This window comes from Ambystoma mexicanum, chromosome 5p (genome assembly GCF_040938575.1).
Source record: "Ambystoma mexicanum isolate Mex_15411 chromosome 5p, UKY_AmexF1_1, whole genome shotgun sequence".
NCBI classification, from domain to species: domain Eukaryota; kingdom Metazoa; phylum Chordata; class Amphibia; order Caudata; family Ambystomatidae; genus Ambystoma; species Ambystoma mexicanum.
This window is the reverse complement of record NC_090930.1, coordinates 716,541,722-716,557,988: the sequence shown is the minus strand read 5'-3', so window position 1 is coordinate 716,557,988 and position 16,267 is coordinate 716,541,722. Positions and strand designations below refer to the sequence as shown.

Sequence of the window (16,267 nt, the reverse complement as noted above, 5' to 3'; positions counted from 1 at the left end):
CACCCCTGTGAATAATAGAGCGTCCAACCTCAAATCAGGCTACAGGGCCCTTCAGCCCATAGAAGGAGAACCTGTCAACAAACGGGGCGAGGGCAATGCTCGGGCCCCTTGCGAAGCCTTTGCCAAGCTCCAAAGGCTGCACTTTCCCAGCAGACCACAGCTCTGTATGCAAATCAAGCAGCTACGACCCCTCCCTCCCCTGCTTTTCTCCTCCAAACCGGTACGCAACCATTTCTGCAGCCCTCTGCCCCAGGGTCCCGGGCAAGGTCTTGGTCTGATGAGGCTAGGGATGGTGGGCGAGCTCGGCTTTGGCAGGGCGACAGGACTAATATTTTCTCTACAGCTTTGGAAGAAAGAAAGCTTCCTTTTTGGGGCACAGGCCCACTTCTAGCGGCGACAGCTTCCGGTAAGGGACCATGCTGAAAAGATGCTTGGAGTTACCGCCAGGGGAGCCACGCCGCTATTGCCTGTGAGTGAAGCTACATTTGAAAGAAATATTTTTTGAGACGCAGTTGTTTGAATTTCTGTAAAAATGTCATTCAGTAAAAGCCTCTCTTCCCTGACCGGGAATCGAACCCGGGCCGCGGCGGTGAGAGCGCCGAATCCTAACCACTAGACCACCAGGGAGACCGCTGGACAACTCGGGAAGGCCGGGCAGTGGTGTCCGAGTGCACAATGCCTGCAGGTGCCTCAAAGGCCAGTCCATTGGGGGACTGGGAAGAGAGGGGGAGGGCCGAGCAGATAGGTTCTCTCCAGCGGTGAAAAAGGAAGCTGCCTTTTTTGCGTCAAGGGCAGTCTTTCCGCAGCGACAGGAGAATGAATGGGACTCTGCCATAAACACGTTTTGCGTCGCGCTGAGGGCACTTCCTCCATTTTGTGCACGCAAATCTGCATCTGGGAGCAAGATTTCCGGTCGCCAGTTAACTGCATTGCTGTAAATAAAAATGTCAGTTGTTAAAAGAGCTCCTTCCCTGACCGGGAATCGAACCCAGGCCGCGGCGGTGAGAGCGCCGAATCCTAACCACTAGACCACCAGGGACAGTGGGTGCACCCCGTTGCGTGTCGCTCAGATGGTGGCGTCCGAGTCCAAAGGCTGAGGGCCTCTGCTACAATGGGCACCAGTGCCTGCAGGTCTTCGGGGGCCGTTTCTGCTAATAAATAAAGAAATAAAGAAAGAAAGAAAGAAAGAAAGAAAACAAAAACACTTGTGATGGTCTGCGAAAAGGGGAGCTTAGAGATTGAAGACAGCATCACTTTGGGAACGTTTGCGCTTTCACTTCCAAGCGCTGATATTCCTGTCTTGCTCTCCTGAAAGGACAGCCTTCCTCGCTATGAGCTTTTGTGGGTCGGTGCTGAAGCTCCCCCTAGAGGCTGCCGCTGAAGATGCACACTCACAACTAACCCTCCTTAGGAGAACTGCTTCGTGGGAGAGCACGTTTATTAAAAGGCGGCAGGCCATGATTGCCTGCGAGACACAGCAGGGTTACCATGCAGAGTTCAAAGGGGGCTTTGCTTGTACAGCAAGTGCCGGAGGGCAAGAAGGGATGACATAGGAGCTGCCCTTTTTTCGGGCTCGCACACCAAGGCCTGCACCAGCCTTCGAGGCTCAGCCTGCCTCTGGACTGCCCTAGACCACCTTTACTCAAAGCACACACTCTGGTCGGGGACTCGAAGCCAGGCCCGTGGCAGTGAAAGCACCAAATCCTCACCACTAGGCCACCGGGGAAACGACTGCAGCACCCGGGAGGTTTCCGCAACCGTACTTGCAGTCAGCTGGAGGCTATTGTAATGCTGTTAAGTGAGAGACGTTTGCCGCTCGCAAGCCAATTCCATCCAACCTCCTGCAGGGGGCACTCTGGGCTGGTTTTCCACTTGTTCGCCTGCTGCTGAAACAGCAAAGATTCAATTCGAAGCCCTTTGCAGCAGCTCACCAGGATGGCCGAGTGGTTAAGGCGTTGGACTTAAGATCCAATGGACAAGTGTCCGCGTGGGTTCGAGCCCCACTCCTGGTACAGGTTTTTACTCTTCTTACCTAAATGCGGCAGCAGCTTCGCACAAGCCCTTTCCTGCTGTCTGTAGGCAGTGCCCCTACCTCAAAGCCCTGAGGCTTGAGTTCACCTGAAAAGAGCAACAAGGAATCGTTGCCCGTAGACTCTTTTCCTGGAAAACCTTTGCATTTTTGTACCATGTCCCTCGCATCCCAAGCTTAAGCCGCCAAAGTTGGCAGAGCTTGTGCAACCCCGCCAACAGCCCTACCACCCCAAAAGAAAATTGGGCAGGGATTCCCGCCTCCGCTTCCTCACGGCTTCCGAAACGGGCTTCCAAACGGGCTTCCAAACGGGCGATGCCCTGACGGGTCAGCCAGTCACCGTCTAGGCCCGGTACACCCCTGTGAATAATAGAGCGTCCAACCTCAAATCAGGCTACAGGGCCCTTCAGCCCATAGAAGGAGAACCTGTCAACAAACGGGGCGAGGGCAATGCTCGGGCCCCTTGCGAAGCCTTTGCCAAGCTCCAAAGGCTGCACTTTCCCAGCAGACCACAGCTCTGTATGCAAATCAAGCAGCTACGACCCCTCCCTCCCCTGCTTTTCTCCTCCAAACCGGTACGCAACCATTTCTGCAGCCCTCTGCCCCAGGGTCCCGGGCAAGGTCTTGGTCTGATGAGGCTAGGGATGGTGGGCGAGCTCGGCTTTGGCAGGGCGACAGGACTAATATTTTCTCTACAGCTTTGGAAGAAAGAAAGCTTCCTTTTTGGGGCACAGGCCCACTTCTAGCGGCGACAGCTTCCGGTAAGGGACCATGCTGAAAAGATGCTTGGAGTTACCGCCAGGGGAGCCACGCCGCTATTGCCTGTGAGTGAAGCTACATTTGAAAGAAATATTTTTTGAGACGCAGTTGTTTGAATTTCTGTAAAAATGTCATTCAGTAAAAGCCTCTCTTCCCTGACCGGGAATCGAACCCGGGCCGCGGCGGTGAGAGCGCCGAATCCTAACCACTAGACCACCAGGGAGACCGCTGGACAGCTCGGGAAGGCCGGGCAGTGGTGTCCGAGTGCACAATGCCTGCAGGTGCCTCAAAGGCCAGTCCATTGGGGGACTGGGAAGAGAGGGGGAGGGCCGAGCAGATAGGTTCTCTCCAGCGGTGAAAAAGGAAGCTGCCTTTTTTGCGTCAAGGGCAGTCTTTCCGCAGCGACAGGAGAATGAATGGGACTCTGCCATAAACACGTTTTGCGTCGCGCTGAGGGCACTTCCTCCATTTTGTGCACGCAAATCTGCATCTGGGAGCAAGATTTCCGGTCGCCAGTTAACTGCATTGCTGTAAATAAAAATGTCAGTTGTTAAAAGAGCTCCTTCCCTGACCGGGAATCGAACCCGGGCCGCGGCGGTGAGAGCGCCGAATCCTAACCACTAGACCACCAGGGACGGTGGGTGCACCCCGTTGCGTGTCGCTCAGATGGTGGCGTCCGAGTCCAAAGGCTGAGGGCCTCTGCTACAATGGGCACCAGTGCCTGCAGGTCTTCGGGGGCCGTTTCTGCTAATAAATAAATAAATAAAGAAATAAAGAAAGAAAGAAAGAAAGAAAACAAAAACACTTGTGATGGTCTGCGAAAAGGGGAGCTTAGAGATTGAAGACAGCATCACTTTGGGAACGTTTGCGCTTTCACTTCCAAGCGCTGATATTCCTGTCTTGCTCTCCTGAAAGGACAGCCTTCCTCGCTATGAGCTTTTGTGGGTCAGTGCTGAAGCTCCCCCTAGAGGCTGCCGCTGAAGATGCACACTCACAACTAACCCTCCTTAGGAGAACTGCTTCGTGGGAGAGCACGTTTATTAAAAGGCGGCAGGCCATGATTGCCTGCGAGACACAGCAGGGTTACCATGCAGAGTTCAAAGGGGGCTTTGCTTGTACAGCAAGTGCCGGAGGGCAAGAAGGGATGACATAGGAGCTGCCCTTTTTTCGGGCTCGCACACCAAGGCCTGCACCAGCCTTCGAGGCTCAGCCTGCCTCTGGACTGCCCTAGACCACCTTTACTCAAAGCACACACTCTGGTCGGGGACTCGAAGCCAGGCCCGTGGCAGTGAAAGCACCAAATCCTCACCACTAGGCCACCGGGGAAACGACTGCAGCACCCGGGAGGTTTCCGCAACCGTACTTGCAGTCAGCTGGAGGCTATTGTAATGCTGTTAAGTGAGAGACGTTTGCCGCTCGCAAGCCAATTCCATCCAACCTCCTGCAGGGGGCACTCTGGGCTGGTTTTCCACTTGTTCGCCTGCTGCTGAAACAGCAAAGATTCAATTCGAAGCCCTTTGCAGCAGCTCACCAGGATGGCCGAGTGGTTAAGGCGTTGGACTTAAGATCCAATGGACAAGTGTCCGCGTGGGTTCGAGCCCCACTCCTGGTACAGGTTTTTACTCTTCTTACCTAAATGCGGCAGCAGCTTCGCACAAGCCCTTTCCTGCTGTCTGTAGGCAGTGCCCCTACCTCAAAGCCCTGAGGCTTGAGTTCACCTGAAAAGAGCAACAAGGAATCGTTGCCCGTAGACTCTTTTCCTGGAAAACCTTTGCATTTTTGTACCATGTCCCTCGCATCCCAAGCTTAAGCCGCCAAAGTTGGCAGAGCTTGTGCAACCCCGCCAACAGCCCTACCACCCCAAAAGAAAATTGGGCAGGGATTCCCGCCTCCGCTTCCGAAACGGGCTTCCAAACGGGCGATGCCCTGACGGGTCAGCCAGTCACCGTCTAGGCCCGGTACACCCCTGTGAATAATAGAGCGTCCAACCTCAAATCAGGCTACAGGGCCCTTCAGCCCATAGAAGGAGAACCTGTCAACAAACGGGGCGAGGGCAATGCTCGGGCCCCTTGCGAAGCCTTTGCCAAGCTCCAAAGGCTGCACTTTCCCAGCAGACCACAGCTCTGTATGCAAATCAAGCAGCTACGACCCCTCCCTCCCCTGCTTTTCTCCTCCAAACCGGTACGCAACCATTTCTGCAGCCCTCTGCCCCAGGGTCCCGGGCAAGGTCTTGGTCTGATGAGGCTAGGGATGGTGGGCGAGCTCGGCTTTGGCAGGGCGACAGGACTAATATTTTCTCTACAGCTTTGGAAGAAAGAAAGCTTCCTTTTTGGGGCACAGGCCCACTTCTAGCGGCGACAGCTTCCGGTAAGGGACCATGCTGAAAAGATGCTTGGAGTTACCGCCAGGGGAGCCACGCCGCTATTGCCTGTGAGTGAAGCTACATTTGAAAGAAATATTTTTTGAGACGCAGTTGTTTGAATTTCTGTAAAAATGTCATTCAGTAAAAGCCTCTCTTCCCTGACCGGGAATCGAACCCGGGCCGCGGCGGTGAGAGCGCCGAATCCTAACCACTAGACCACCAGGGAGACCGCTGGACAACTCGGGAAGGCCGGGCAGTGGTGTCCGAGTGCACAATGCCTGCAGGTGCCTCAAAGGCCAGTCCATTGGGGGACTGGGAAGAGAGGGGGAGGGCCGAGCAGATAGGTTCTCTCCAGCGGTGAAAAAGGAAGCTGCCTTTTTTGCGTCAAGGGCAGTCTTTCCGCAGCGACAGGAGAATGAATGGGACTCTGCCATAAACACGTTTTGCGTCGCGCTGAGGGCACTTCCTCCATTTTGTGCACGCAAATCTGCATCTGGGAGCAAGATTTCCGGTCGCCAGTTAACTGCATTGCTGTAAATAAAAATGTCAGTTGTTAAAAGAGCTCCTTCCCTGACCGGGAATCGAACCCAGGCCGCGGCGGTGAGAGCGCCGAATCCTAACCACTAGACCACCAGGGACGGTGGGTGCACCCCGTTGCGTGTCGCTCAGATGGTGGCGTCCGAGTCCAAAGGCTGAGGGCCTCTGCTACAATGGGCACCAGTGCCTGCAGGTCTTCGGGGGCCGTTTCTGCTAATAAATAAAGAAATAAAGAAAGAAAGAAAGAAAGAAAGAAAACAAAAACACTTGTGATGGTCTGCGAAAAGGGGAGCTTAGAGATTGAAGACAGCATCACTTTGGGAACGTTTGCGCTTTCACTTCCAAGCGCTGATATTCCTGTCTTGCTCTCCTGAAAGGACAGCCTTCCTCGCTATGAGCTTTTGTGGGTCAGTGCTGAAGCTCCCCCTAGAGGCTGCCGCTGAAGATGCACACTCACAACTAACCCTCCTTAGGAGAACTGCTTCGTGGGAGAGCACGTTTATTAAAAGGCGGCAGGCCATGATTGCCTGCGAGACACAGCAGGGTTACCATGCAGAGTTCAAAGGGGGCTTTGCTTGTACAGCAAGTGCCGGAGGGCAAGAAGGGATGACATAGGAGCTGCCCTTTTTTCGGGCTCGCACACCAAGGCCTGCACCAGCCTTCGAGGCTCAGCCTGCCTCTGGACTGCCCTAGACCACCTTTACTCAAAGCACACACTCTGGTCGGGGACTCGAAGCCAGGCCCGTGGCAGTGAAAGCACCAAATCCTCACCACTAGGCCACCGGGGAAACGACTGCAGCACCCGGGAGGTTTCCGCAACCGTACTTGCAGTCAGCTGGAGGCTATTGTAATGCTGTTAAGTGAGAGACGTTTGCCGCTCGCAAGCCAATTCCATCCAACCTCCTGCAGGGGGCACTCTGGGCTGGTTTTCCACTTGTTCGCCTGCTGCTGAAACAGCAAAGATTCAATTCGAAGCCCTTTGCAGCAGCTCACCAGGATGGCCGAGTGGTTAAGGCGTTGGACTTAAGATCCAATGGACAAGTGTCCGCGTGGGTTCGAGCCCCACTCCTGGTACAGGTTTTTACTCTTCTTACCTAAATGCGGCAGCAGCTTCGCACAAGCCCTTTCCTGCTGTCTGTAGGCAGTGCCCCTACCTCAAAGCCCTGAGGCTTGAGTTCACCTGAAAAGAGCAACAAGGAATCGTTGCCCGTAGACTCTTTTCCTGGAAAACCTTTGCATTTTTGTACCATGTCCCTCGCATCCCAAGCTTAAGCCGCCAAAGTTGGCAGAGCTTGTGCAACCCCGCCAACAGCCCTACCACCCCAAAAGAAAATTGGGCAGGGATTCCCGCCTCCGCTTCCTCACGGCTTCCGAAACGGGCTTCCAAACGGGCTTCCAAACGGGCTTCCAAACGGGCGATGCCCTGACGGGTCAGCCAGTCACCGTCTAGGCCCGGTACACCCCTGTGAATAATAGAGCGTCCAACCTCAAATCAGGCTACAGGGCCCTTCAGCCCATAGAAGGAGAACCTGTCAACAAACGGGGCGAGGGCAATGCTCGGGCCCCTTGCGAAGCCTTTGCCAAGCTCCAAAGGCTGCACTTTCCCAGCAGACCACAGCTCTGTATGCAAATCAAGCAGCTACGACCCCTCCCTCCCCTGCTTTTCTCCTCCAAACCGGTACGCAACCATTTCTGCAGCCCTCTGCCCCAGGGTCCCGGGCAAGGTCTTGGTCTGATGAGGCTAGGGATGGTGGGCGAGCTCGGCTTTGGCAGGGCGACAGGACTAATATTTTCTCTACAGCTTTGGAAGAAAGAAAGCTTCCTTTTTGGGGCACAGGCCCACTTCTAGCGGCGACAGCTTCCGGTAAGGGACCATGCTGAAAAGATGCTTGGAGTTACCGCCAGGGGAGCCACGCCGCTATTGCCTGTGAGTGAAGCTACATTTGAAAGAAATATTTTTTGAGACGCAGTTGTTTGAATTTCTGTAAAAATGTCATTCAGTAAAAGCCTCTCTTCCCTGACCGGGAATCGAACCCGGGCCGCGGCGGTGAGAGCGCCGAATCCTAACCACTAGACCACCAGGGAGACCGCTGGACAGCTCGGGAAGGCCGGGCAGTGGTGTCCGAGTGCACAATGCCTGCAGGTGCCTCAAAGGCCAGTCCATTGGGGGACTGGGAAGAGAGGGGGAGGGCCGAGCAGATAGGTTCTCTCCAGCGGTGAAAAAGGAAGCTGCCTTTTTTGCGTCAAGGGCAGTCTTTCCGCAGCGACAGGAGAATGAATGGGACTCTGCCATAAACACGTTTTGCGTCGCGCTGAGGGCACTTCCTCCATTTTGTGCACGCAAATCTGCATCTGGGAGCAAGATTTCCGGTCGCCAGTTAACTGCATTGCTGTAAATAAAAATGTCAGTTGTTAAAAGAGCTCCTTCCCTGACCGGGAATCGAACCCGGGCCGCGGCGCCGAATCCTAACCACTAGACCACCAGGGACGGTGGGTGCACCCCGTTGCGTGTCGCTCAGATGGTGGCGTCCGAGTCCAAAGGCTGAGGGCCTCTGCTACAATGGGCACCAGTGCCTGCAGGTCTTCGGGGGCCGTTTCTGCTAATAAATAAATAAATAAAGAAATAAAGAAAGAAAGAAAGAAAGAAAACAAAAACACTTGTGATGGTCTGCGAAAAGGGGAGCTTAGAGATTGAAGACAGCATCACTTTGGGAACGTTTGCGCTTTCACTTCCAAGCGCTGATATTCCTGTCTTGCTCTCCTGAAAGGACAGCCTTCCTCGCTATGAGCTTTTGTGGGTCAGTGCTGAAGCTCCCCCTAGAGGCTGCCGCTGAAGATGCACACTCACAACTAACCCTCCTTAGGAGAACTGCTTCGTGGGAGAGCACGTTTATTAAAAGGCGGCAGGCCATGATTGCCTGCGAGACACAGCAGGGTTACCATGCAGAGTTCAAAGGGGGCTTTGCTTGTACAGCAAGTGCCGGAGGGCAAGAAGGGATGACATAGGAGCTGCCCTTTTTTCGGGCTCGCACACCAAGGCCTGCACCAGCCTTCGAGGCTCAGCCTGCCTCTGGACTGCCCTAGACCACCTTTACTCAAAGCACACACTCTGGTCGGGGACTCGAAGCCAGGCCCGTGGCAGTGAAAGCACCAAATCCTCACCACTAGGCCACCGGGGAAACGACTGCAGCACCCGGGAGGTTTCCGCAACCGTACTTGCAGTCAGCTGGAGGCTATTGTAATGCTGTTAAGTGAGAGACGTTTGCCGCTCGCAAGCCAATTCCATCCAACCTCCTGCAGGGGGCACTCTGGGCTGGTTTTCCACTTGTTCGCCTGCTGCTGAAACAGCAAAGATTCAATTCGAAGCCCTTTGCAGCAGCTCACCAGGATGGCCGAGTGGTTAAGGCGTTGGACTTAAGATCCAATGGACAAGTGTCCGCGTGGGTTCGAGCCCCACTCCTGGTACAGGTTTTTACTCTTCTTACCTAAATGCGGCAGCAGCTTCGCACAAGCCCTTTCCTGCTGTCTGTAGGCAGTGCCCCTACCTCAAAGCCCTGAGGCTTGAGTTCACCTGAAAAGAGCAACAAGGAATCGTTGCCCGTAGACTCTTTTCCTGGAAAACCTTTGCATTTTTGTACCATGTCCCTCGCATCCCAAGCTTAAGCCGCCAAAGTTGGCAGAGCTTGTGCAACCCCGCCAACAGCCCTACCACCCCAAAAGAAAATTGGGCAGGGATTCCCGCCTCCGCTTCCGAAACGGGCTTCCAAACGGGCGATGCCCTGACGGGTCAGCCAGTCACCGTCTAGGCCCGGTACACCCCTGTGAATAATAGAGCGTCCAACCTCAAATCAGGCTACAGGGCCCTTCAGCCCATAGAAGGAGAACCTGTCAACAAACGGGGCGAGGGCAATGCTCGGGCCCCTTGCGAAGCCTTTGCCAAGCTCCAAAGGCTGCACTTTCCCAGCAGACCACAGCTCTGTATGCAAATCAAGCAGCTACGACCCCTCCCTCCCCTGCTTTTCTCCTCCAAACCGGTACGCAACCATTTCTGCAGCCCTCTGCCCCAGGGTCCCGGGCAAGGTCTTGGTCTGATGAGGCTAGGGATGGTGGGCGAGCTCGGCTTTGGCAGGGCGACAGGACTAATATTTTCTCTACAGCTTTGGAAGAAAGAAAGCTTCCTTTTTGGGGCACAGGCCCACTTCTAGCGGCGACAGCTTCCGGTAAGGGACCATGCTGAAAAGATGCTTGGAGTTACCGCCAGGGGAGCCACGCCGCTATTGCCTGTGAGTGAAGCTACATTTGAAAGAAATATTTTTTGAGACGCAGTTGTTTGAATTTCTGTAAAAATGTCATTCAGTAAAAGCCTCTCTTCCCTGACCGGGAATCGAACCCGGGCCGCGGCGGTGAGAGCGCCGAATCCTAACCACTAGACCACCAGGGAGACCGCTGGACAACTCGGGAAGGCCGGGCAGTGGTGTCCGAGTGCACAATGCCTGCAGGTGCCTCAAAGGCCAGTCCATTGGGGGACTGGGAAGAGAGGGGGAGGGCCGAGCAGATAGGTTCTCTCCAGCGGTGAAAAAGGAAGCTGCCTTTTTTGCGTCAAGGGCTGTCTTTCCGCAGCGACAGGAGAATGAATGGGACTCTGCCATAAACACGTTTTGCGTCGCGCTGAGGGCACTTCCTCCATTTTGTGCACGCAAATCTGCATCTGGGAGCAAGATTTCCGGTCGCCAGTTAACTGCATTGCTGTAAATAAAAATGTCAGTTGTTAAAAGAGCTCCTTCCCTGACCGGGAATCGAACCCAGGCCGCGGCGGTGAGAGCGCCTAATCCTAACCACTAGACCACCAGGGACGGTGGGTGCACCCCGTTGCGTGTCGCTCAGATGGTGGCGTCCGAGTCCAAAGGCTGAGGGCCTCTGCTACAATGGGCACCAGTGCCTGCAGGTCTTCGGGGGCCGTTTCTGCTAATAAATAAAGAAATAAAGAAAGAAAGAAAGAAAGAAAGAAAGAAAACAAAAACACTTGTGATGGTCTGCGAAAAGGGGAGCTTAGAGATTGAAGACAGCATCACTTTGGGAACGTTTGCGCTTTCACTTCCAAGCGCTGATATTCCTGTCTTGCTCTCCTGAAAGGACAGCCTTCCTCGCTATGAGCTTTTGTGGGTCAGTGCTGAAGCTCCCCCTAGAGGCTGCCGCTGAAGATGCACACTCACAACTAACCCTCCTTAGGAGAACTGCTTCGTGGGAGAGCACGTTTATTAAAAGGCGGCAGGCCATGATTGCCTGCGAGACACAGCAGGGTTACCATGCAGAGTTCAAAGGGGGCTTTGCTTGTACAGCAAGTGCCGGAGGGCAAGAAGGGATGACATAGGAGCTGCCCTTTTTTCGGGCTCGCACACCAAGGCCTGCACCAGCCTTCGAGGCTCAGCCTGCCTCTGGACTGCCCTAGACCACCTTTACTCAAAGCACACACTCTGGTCGGGGACTCGAAGCCAGGCCCGTGGCAGTGAAAGCACCAAATCCTCACCACTAGGCCACCGGGGAAACGACTGCAGCACCCGGGAGGTTTCCGCAACCGTACTTGCAGTCAGCTGGAGGCTATTGTAATGCTGTTAAGTGAGAGACGTTTGCCGCTCGCAAGCCAATTCCATCCAACCTCCTGCAGGGGGCACTCTGGGCTGGTTTTCCACTTGTTCGCCTGCTGCTGAAACAGCAAAGATTCAATTCGAAGCCCTTTGCAGCAGCTCACCAGGATGGCCGAGTGGTTAAGGCGTTGGACTTAAGATCCAATGGACAAGTGTCCGCGTGGGTTCGAGCCCCACTCCTGGTACAGGTTTTTACTCTTCTTACCTAAATGCGGCAGCAGCTTCGCACAAGCCCTTTCCTGCTGTCTGTAGGCAGTGCCCCTACCTCAAAGCCCTGAGGCTTGAGTTCACCTGAAAAGAGCAACAAGGAATCGTTGCCCGTAGACTCTTTTCCTGGAAAACCTTTGCATTTTTGTACCATGTCCCTCGCATCCCAAGCTTAAGCCGCCAAAGTTGGCAGAGCTTGTGCAACCCCGCCAACAGCCCTACCACCCCAAAAGAAAATTGGGCAGGGATTCCCGCCTCCGCTTCCTCACGGGCTTCCAAACGGGCGATGCCCTGACGGGTCAGCCAGTCACCGTCTAGGCCCGGTACACCCCTGTGAATAATAGAGCGTCCAACCTCAAATCAGGCTACAGGGCCCTTCAGCCCATAGAAGGAGAACCTGTCAACAAACGGGGCGAGGGCAATGCTCGGGCCCCTTGCGAAGCCTTTGCCAAGCTCCAAAGGCTGCACTTTCCCAGCAGACCACAGCTCTGTATGCAAATCAAGCAGCTACGACCCCTCCCTCCCCTGCTTTTCTCCTCCAAACCGGTACGCAACCATTTCTGCAGCCCTCTGCCCCAGGGTCCCGGGCAAGGTCTTGGTCTGATGAGGCTAGGGATGGTGGGCGAGCTCGGCTTTGGCAGGGCGACAGGACTAATATTTTCTCTACAGCTTTGGAAGAAAGAAAGCTTCCTTTTTGGGGCACAGGCCCACTTCTAGCGGCGACAGCTTCCGGTAAGGGACCATGCTGAAAAGATGCTTGGAGTTACCGCCAGGGGAGCCACGCCGCTATTGCCTGTGAGTGAAGCTACATTTGAAAGAAATATTTTTTGAGACGCAGTTGTTTGAATTTCTGTAAAAATGTCATTCAGTAAAAGCCTCTCTTCCCTGACCGGGAATCGAACCCGGGCCGCGGCGGTGAGAGCGCCGAATCCTAACCACTAGACCACCAGGGAGACCGCTGGACAGCTCGGGAAGGCCGGGCAGTGGTGTCCGAGTGCACAATGCCTGCAGGTGCCTCAAAGGCCAGTCCATTGGGGGACTGGGAAGAGAGGGGGAGGGCCGAGCAGATAGGTTCTCTCCAGCGGTGAAAAAGGAAGCTGCCTTTTTTGCGTCAAGGGCAGTCTTTCCGCAGCGACAGGAGAATGAATGGGACTCTGCCATAAACACGTTTTGCGTCGCGCTGAGGGCACTTCCTCCATTTTGTGCACGCAAATCTGCATCTGGGAGCAAGATTTCCGGTCGCCAGTTAACTGCATTGCTGTAAATAAAAATGTCAGTTGTTAAAAGAGCTCCTTCCCTGACCGGGAATCGAACCCGGGCCTAACCACTAGACCACCAGGGACGGTGGGTGCACCCCGTTGCGTGTCGCTCAGATGGTGGCGTCCGAGTCCAAAGGCTGAGGGCCTCTGCTACAATGGGCACCAGTGCCTGCAGGTCTTCGGGGGCCGTTTCTGCTAATAAATAAAGAAATAAAGAAAGAAAGAAAGAAAGAAAGAAAGAAAGAAAACAAAAACACTTGTGATGGTCTGCGAAAAGGGGAGCTTAGAGATTGAAGACAGCATCACTTTGGGAACGTTTGCGCTTTCACTTCCAAGCGCTGATATTCCTGTCTTGCTCTCCTGAAAGGACAGCCTTCCTCGCTATGAGCTTTTGTGGGTCAGTGCTGAAGCTCCCCCTAGAGGCTGCCGCTGAAGATGCACACTCACAACTAACCCTCCTTAGGAGAACTGCTTCGTGGGAGAGCACGTTTATTAAAAGGCGGCAGGCCATGATTGCCTGCGAGACACAGCAGGGTTACCATGCAGAGTTCAAAGGGGGCTTTGCTTGTACAGCAAGTGCCGGAGGGCAAGAAGGGATGACATAGGAGCTGCCCTTTTTTCGGGCTCGCACACCAAGGCCTGCACCAGCCTTCGAGGCTCAGCCTGCCTCTGGACTGCCCTAGACCACCTTTACTCAAAGCACACACTCTGGTCGGGGACTCGAAGCCAGGCCCGTGGCAGTGAAAGCACCAAATCCTCACCACTAGGCCACCGGGGAAACGACTGCAGCACCCGGGAGGTTTCCGCAACCGTACTTGCAGTCAGCTGGAGGCTATTGTAATGCTGTTAAGTGAGAGACGTTTGCCGCTCGCAAGCCAATTCCATCCAACCTCCTGCAGGGGGCACTCTGGGCTGGTTTTCCACTTGTTCGCCTGCTGCTGAAACAGCAAAGATTCAATTCGAAGCCCTTTGCAGCAGCTCACCAGGATGGCCGAGTGGTTAAGGCGTTGGACTTAAGATCCAATGGACAAGTGTCCGCGTGGGTTCGAGCCCCACTCCTGGTACAGGTTTTTACTCTTCTTACCTAAATGCGGCAGCAGCTTCGCACAAGCCCTTTCCTGCTGTCTGTAGGCAGTGCCCCTACCTCAAAGCCCTGAGGCTTGAGTTCACCTGAAAAGAGCAACAAGGAATCGTTGCCCGTAGACTCTTTTCCTGGAAAACCTTTGCATTTTTGTACCATGTCCCTCGCATCCCAAGCTTAAGCCGCCAAAGTTGGCAGAGCTTGTGCAACCCCGCCAACAGCCCTACCACCCCAAAAGAAAATTGGGCAGGGATTCCCGCCTCCGCTTCCGAAACGGGCTTCCAAACGGGCGATGCCCTGACGGGTCAGCCAGTCACCGTCTAGGCCCGGTACACCCCTGTGAATAATAGAGCGTCCAACCTCAAATCAGGCTACAGGGCCCTTCAGCCCATAGAAGGAGAACCTGTCAACAAACGGGGCGAGGGCAATGCTCGGGCCCCTTGCGAAGCCTTTGCCAAGCTCCAAAGGCTGCACTTTCCCAGCAGACCACAGCTCTGTATGCAAATCAAGCAGCTACGACCCCTCCCTCCCCTGCTTTTCTCCTCCAAACCGGTACGCAAACATTTCTGCAGCCCTCTGCCCCAGGGTCCCGGGCAAGGTCTTGGTCTGATGAGGCTAGGGATGGTGGGCGAGCTCGGCTTTGGCAGGGCGACAGGACTAATATTTTCTCTACAGCTTTGGAAGAAAGAAAGCTTCCTTTTTGGGGCACAGGCCCACTTCTAGCGGCGACAGCTTCCGGTAAGGGACCATGCTGAAAAGATGCTTGGAGTTACCGCCAGGGGAGCCACGCCGCTATTGCCTGTGAGTGAAGCTACATTTGAAAGAAATATTTTTTGAGACGCAGTTGTTTGAATTTCTGTAAAAATGTCATTCAGTAAAAGCCTCTCTTCCCTGACCGGGAATCGAACCCGGGCCGCGGCGGTGAGAGCGCCGAATCCTAACCACTAGACCACCAGGGAGACCGCTGGACAACTCGGGAAGGCCGGGCAGTGGTGTCCGAGTGCACAATGCCTGCAGGTGCCTCAAAGGCCAGTCCATTGGGGGACTGGGAAGAGAGGGGGAGGGCCGGGCAGATAGGTTCTCTCCAGCGGTGAAAAAGGAAGCTGCCTTTTTTGCGTCAAGGGCAGTCTTTCCGCAGCGACAGGAGAATGAATGGGACTCTGCCATAAACACGTTTTGCGTCGCGCTGAGGGCACTTCCTCCATTTTGTGCACGCAAATCTGCATCTGGGAGCAAGATTTCCGGTCGCCAGTTAACTGCATTGCTGTAAATAAAAATGTCAGTTGTTAAAAGAGCTCCTTCCCTGACCGGGAATCGAACCCAGGCCGCGGCGGTGAGAGCACCTAATCCTAACCACTAGACCACCAGGGACGGTGGGTGCACCCCGTTGCGTGTCGCTCAGATGGTGGCGTCCGAGTCCAAAGGCTGAGGGCCTCTGCTACAATGGGCACCAGTGCCTGCAGGTCTTCGGGGGCCGTTTCTGCTAATAAATAAAGAAATAAAGAAAGAAAGAAAGAAAGAAAGAAAACAAAAACACTTGTGATGGTCTGCGAAAAGGGGAGCTTAGAGATTGAAGACAGCATCACTTTGGGAACGTTTGCGCTTTCACTTCCAAGCGCTGATATTCCTGTCTTGCTCTCCTGAAAGGACAGCCTTCCTCGCTATGAGCTTTTGTGGGTCAGTGCTGAAGCTCCCCCTAGAGGCTGCCGCTGAAGATGCACACTCACAACTAACCCTCCTTAGGAGAACTGCTTCGTGGGAGAGCACGTTTATTAAAAGGCGGCAGGCCATGATTGCCTGCGAGACACAGCAGGGTTACCATGCAGAGTTCAAAGGGGGCTTTGCTTGTACAGCAAGTGCCGGAGGGCAAGAAGGGATGACATAGGAGCTGCCCTTTTTTCGGGCTCGCACACCAAGGCCTGCACCAGCCTTCGAGGCTCAGCCTGCCTCTGGACTGCCCTAGACCACCTTTACTCAAAGCACACACTCTGGTCGGGGACTCGAAGCCAGGCCCGTGGCAGTGAAAGCACCAAATCCTCACCACTAGGCCACCGGGGAAACGACTGCAGCACCCGGGAGGTTTCCGCAACCGTACTTGCAGTCAGCTGGAGGCTATTGTAATGCTGTTAAGTGAGAGACGTTTGCCGCTCGCAAGCCAATTCCATCCAACCTCCTGCAGGGGGCACTCTGGGCTGGTTTTCCACTTGTTCGCCTGCTGCTGAAACAGCAAAGATTCAATTCGAAGCCCTTTGCAGCAGCTCACCAGGATGGCCGAGTGGTTAAGGTGTTGGACTTAAGATCCAATGGACAAGTGTCCGCGTGGGTTCGAGCCCCACTCCTGGTACAGGTTTTTACTCTTCTTACCTAAATGCGGCAGCAGCTTCGCAC

General features: G+C 54.6%; 19 non-coding genes across 19 annotated transcripts; 7 read left to right on the top strand and 12 right to left on the bottom strand.

Annotated features, from left to right (window-relative positions):
• Positions 1–555: 555 nt before the first annotated feature.
• TRNAE-CUC (transfer RNA glutamic acid (anticodon CUC)) lies at positions 556–627 on the bottom strand. The gene has a single exon. It is a non-coding gene; the product is annotated as a tRNA-Glu (tRNA).
• Positions 628–967: 340 nt separating this feature from the next.
• Positions 968–1,039, bottom strand: TRNAE-CUC (transfer RNA glutamic acid (anticodon CUC)). The gene has a single exon. It is a non-coding gene; the product is annotated as a tRNA-Glu (tRNA).
• An 890-nt stretch (positions 1,040–1,929) lies between these two features.
• On the top strand, positions 1,930–2,012 carry TRNAL-UAA (transfer RNA leucine (anticodon UAA)). Its single transcript has one exon. It is a non-coding gene; the product is annotated as a tRNA-Leu (tRNA).
• Positions 2,013–2,939: 927 nt separating this feature from the next.
• TRNAE-CUC (transfer RNA glutamic acid (anticodon CUC)) lies at positions 2,940–3,011 on the bottom strand. Its single transcript has one exon. It is a non-coding gene; the product is annotated as a tRNA-Glu (tRNA).
• Positions 3,012–3,351: 340 nt separating this feature from the next.
• Positions 3,352–3,423, bottom strand: TRNAE-CUC (transfer RNA glutamic acid (anticodon CUC)). Its single transcript has one exon. It is a non-coding gene; the product is annotated as a tRNA-Glu (tRNA).
• An 894-nt stretch (positions 3,424–4,317) lies between these two features.
• Positions 4,318–4,400, top strand: TRNAL-UAA (transfer RNA leucine (anticodon UAA)). The gene has a single exon. It is a non-coding gene; the product is annotated as a tRNA-Leu (tRNA).
• Positions 4,401–5,304: 904 nt separating this feature from the next.
• Positions 5,305–5,376, bottom strand: TRNAE-CUC (transfer RNA glutamic acid (anticodon CUC)). The gene has a single exon. It is a non-coding gene; the product is annotated as a tRNA-Glu (tRNA).
• Positions 5,377–5,716: 340 nt separating this feature from the next.
• TRNAE-CUC (transfer RNA glutamic acid (anticodon CUC)) lies at positions 5,717–5,788 on the bottom strand. Its single transcript has one exon. It is a non-coding gene; the product is annotated as a tRNA-Glu (tRNA).
• An 890-nt stretch (positions 5,789–6,678) lies between these two features.
• Positions 6,679–6,761, top strand: TRNAL-UAA (transfer RNA leucine (anticodon UAA)). The gene has a single exon. It is a non-coding gene; the product is annotated as a tRNA-Leu (tRNA).
• Positions 6,762–7,700: 939 nt separating this feature from the next.
• TRNAE-CUC (transfer RNA glutamic acid (anticodon CUC)) lies at positions 7,701–7,772 on the bottom strand. The gene has a single exon. It is a non-coding gene; the product is annotated as a tRNA-Glu (tRNA).
• Positions 7,773–9,069: 1,297 nt separating this feature from the next.
• Positions 9,070–9,152, top strand: TRNAL-UAA (transfer RNA leucine (anticodon UAA)). Its single transcript has one exon. It is a non-coding gene; the product is annotated as a tRNA-Leu (tRNA).
• A 904-nt stretch (positions 9,153–10,056) lies between these two features.
• On the bottom strand, positions 10,057–10,128 carry TRNAE-CUC (transfer RNA glutamic acid (anticodon CUC)). Its single transcript has one exon. It is a non-coding gene; the product is annotated as a tRNA-Glu (tRNA).
• Positions 10,129–10,468: 340 nt separating this feature from the next.
• Positions 10,469–10,540, bottom strand: TRNAE-CUC (transfer RNA glutamic acid (anticodon CUC)). Its single transcript has one exon. It is a non-coding gene; the product is annotated as a tRNA-Glu (tRNA).
• An 894-nt stretch (positions 10,541–11,434) lies between these two features.
• On the top strand, positions 11,435–11,517 carry TRNAL-UAA (transfer RNA leucine (anticodon UAA)). Its single transcript has one exon. It is a non-coding gene; the product is annotated as a tRNA-Leu (tRNA).
• Positions 11,518–12,420: 903 nt separating this feature from the next.
• On the bottom strand, positions 12,421–12,492 carry TRNAE-CUC (transfer RNA glutamic acid (anticodon CUC)). Its single transcript has one exon. It is a non-coding gene; the product is annotated as a tRNA-Glu (tRNA).
• Positions 12,493–13,779: 1,287 nt separating this feature from the next.
• On the top strand, positions 13,780–13,862 carry TRNAL-UAA (transfer RNA leucine (anticodon UAA)). Its single transcript has one exon. It is a non-coding gene; the product is annotated as a tRNA-Leu (tRNA).
• A 904-nt stretch (positions 13,863–14,766) lies between these two features.
• On the bottom strand, positions 14,767–14,838 carry TRNAE-CUC (transfer RNA glutamic acid (anticodon CUC)). The gene has a single exon. It is a non-coding gene; the product is annotated as a tRNA-Glu (tRNA).
• A 340-nt stretch (positions 14,839–15,178) lies between these two features.
• TRNAE-CUC (transfer RNA glutamic acid (anticodon CUC)) lies at positions 15,179–15,250 on the bottom strand. The gene has a single exon. It is a non-coding gene; the product is annotated as a tRNA-Glu (tRNA).
• Positions 15,251–16,140: 890 nt separating this feature from the next.
• Positions 16,141–16,223, top strand: TRNAL-UAA (transfer RNA leucine (anticodon UAA)). The gene has a single exon. It is a non-coding gene; the product is annotated as a tRNA-Leu (tRNA).
• The last annotated feature ends 44 nt before the right edge of the window (positions 16,224–16,267 follow it).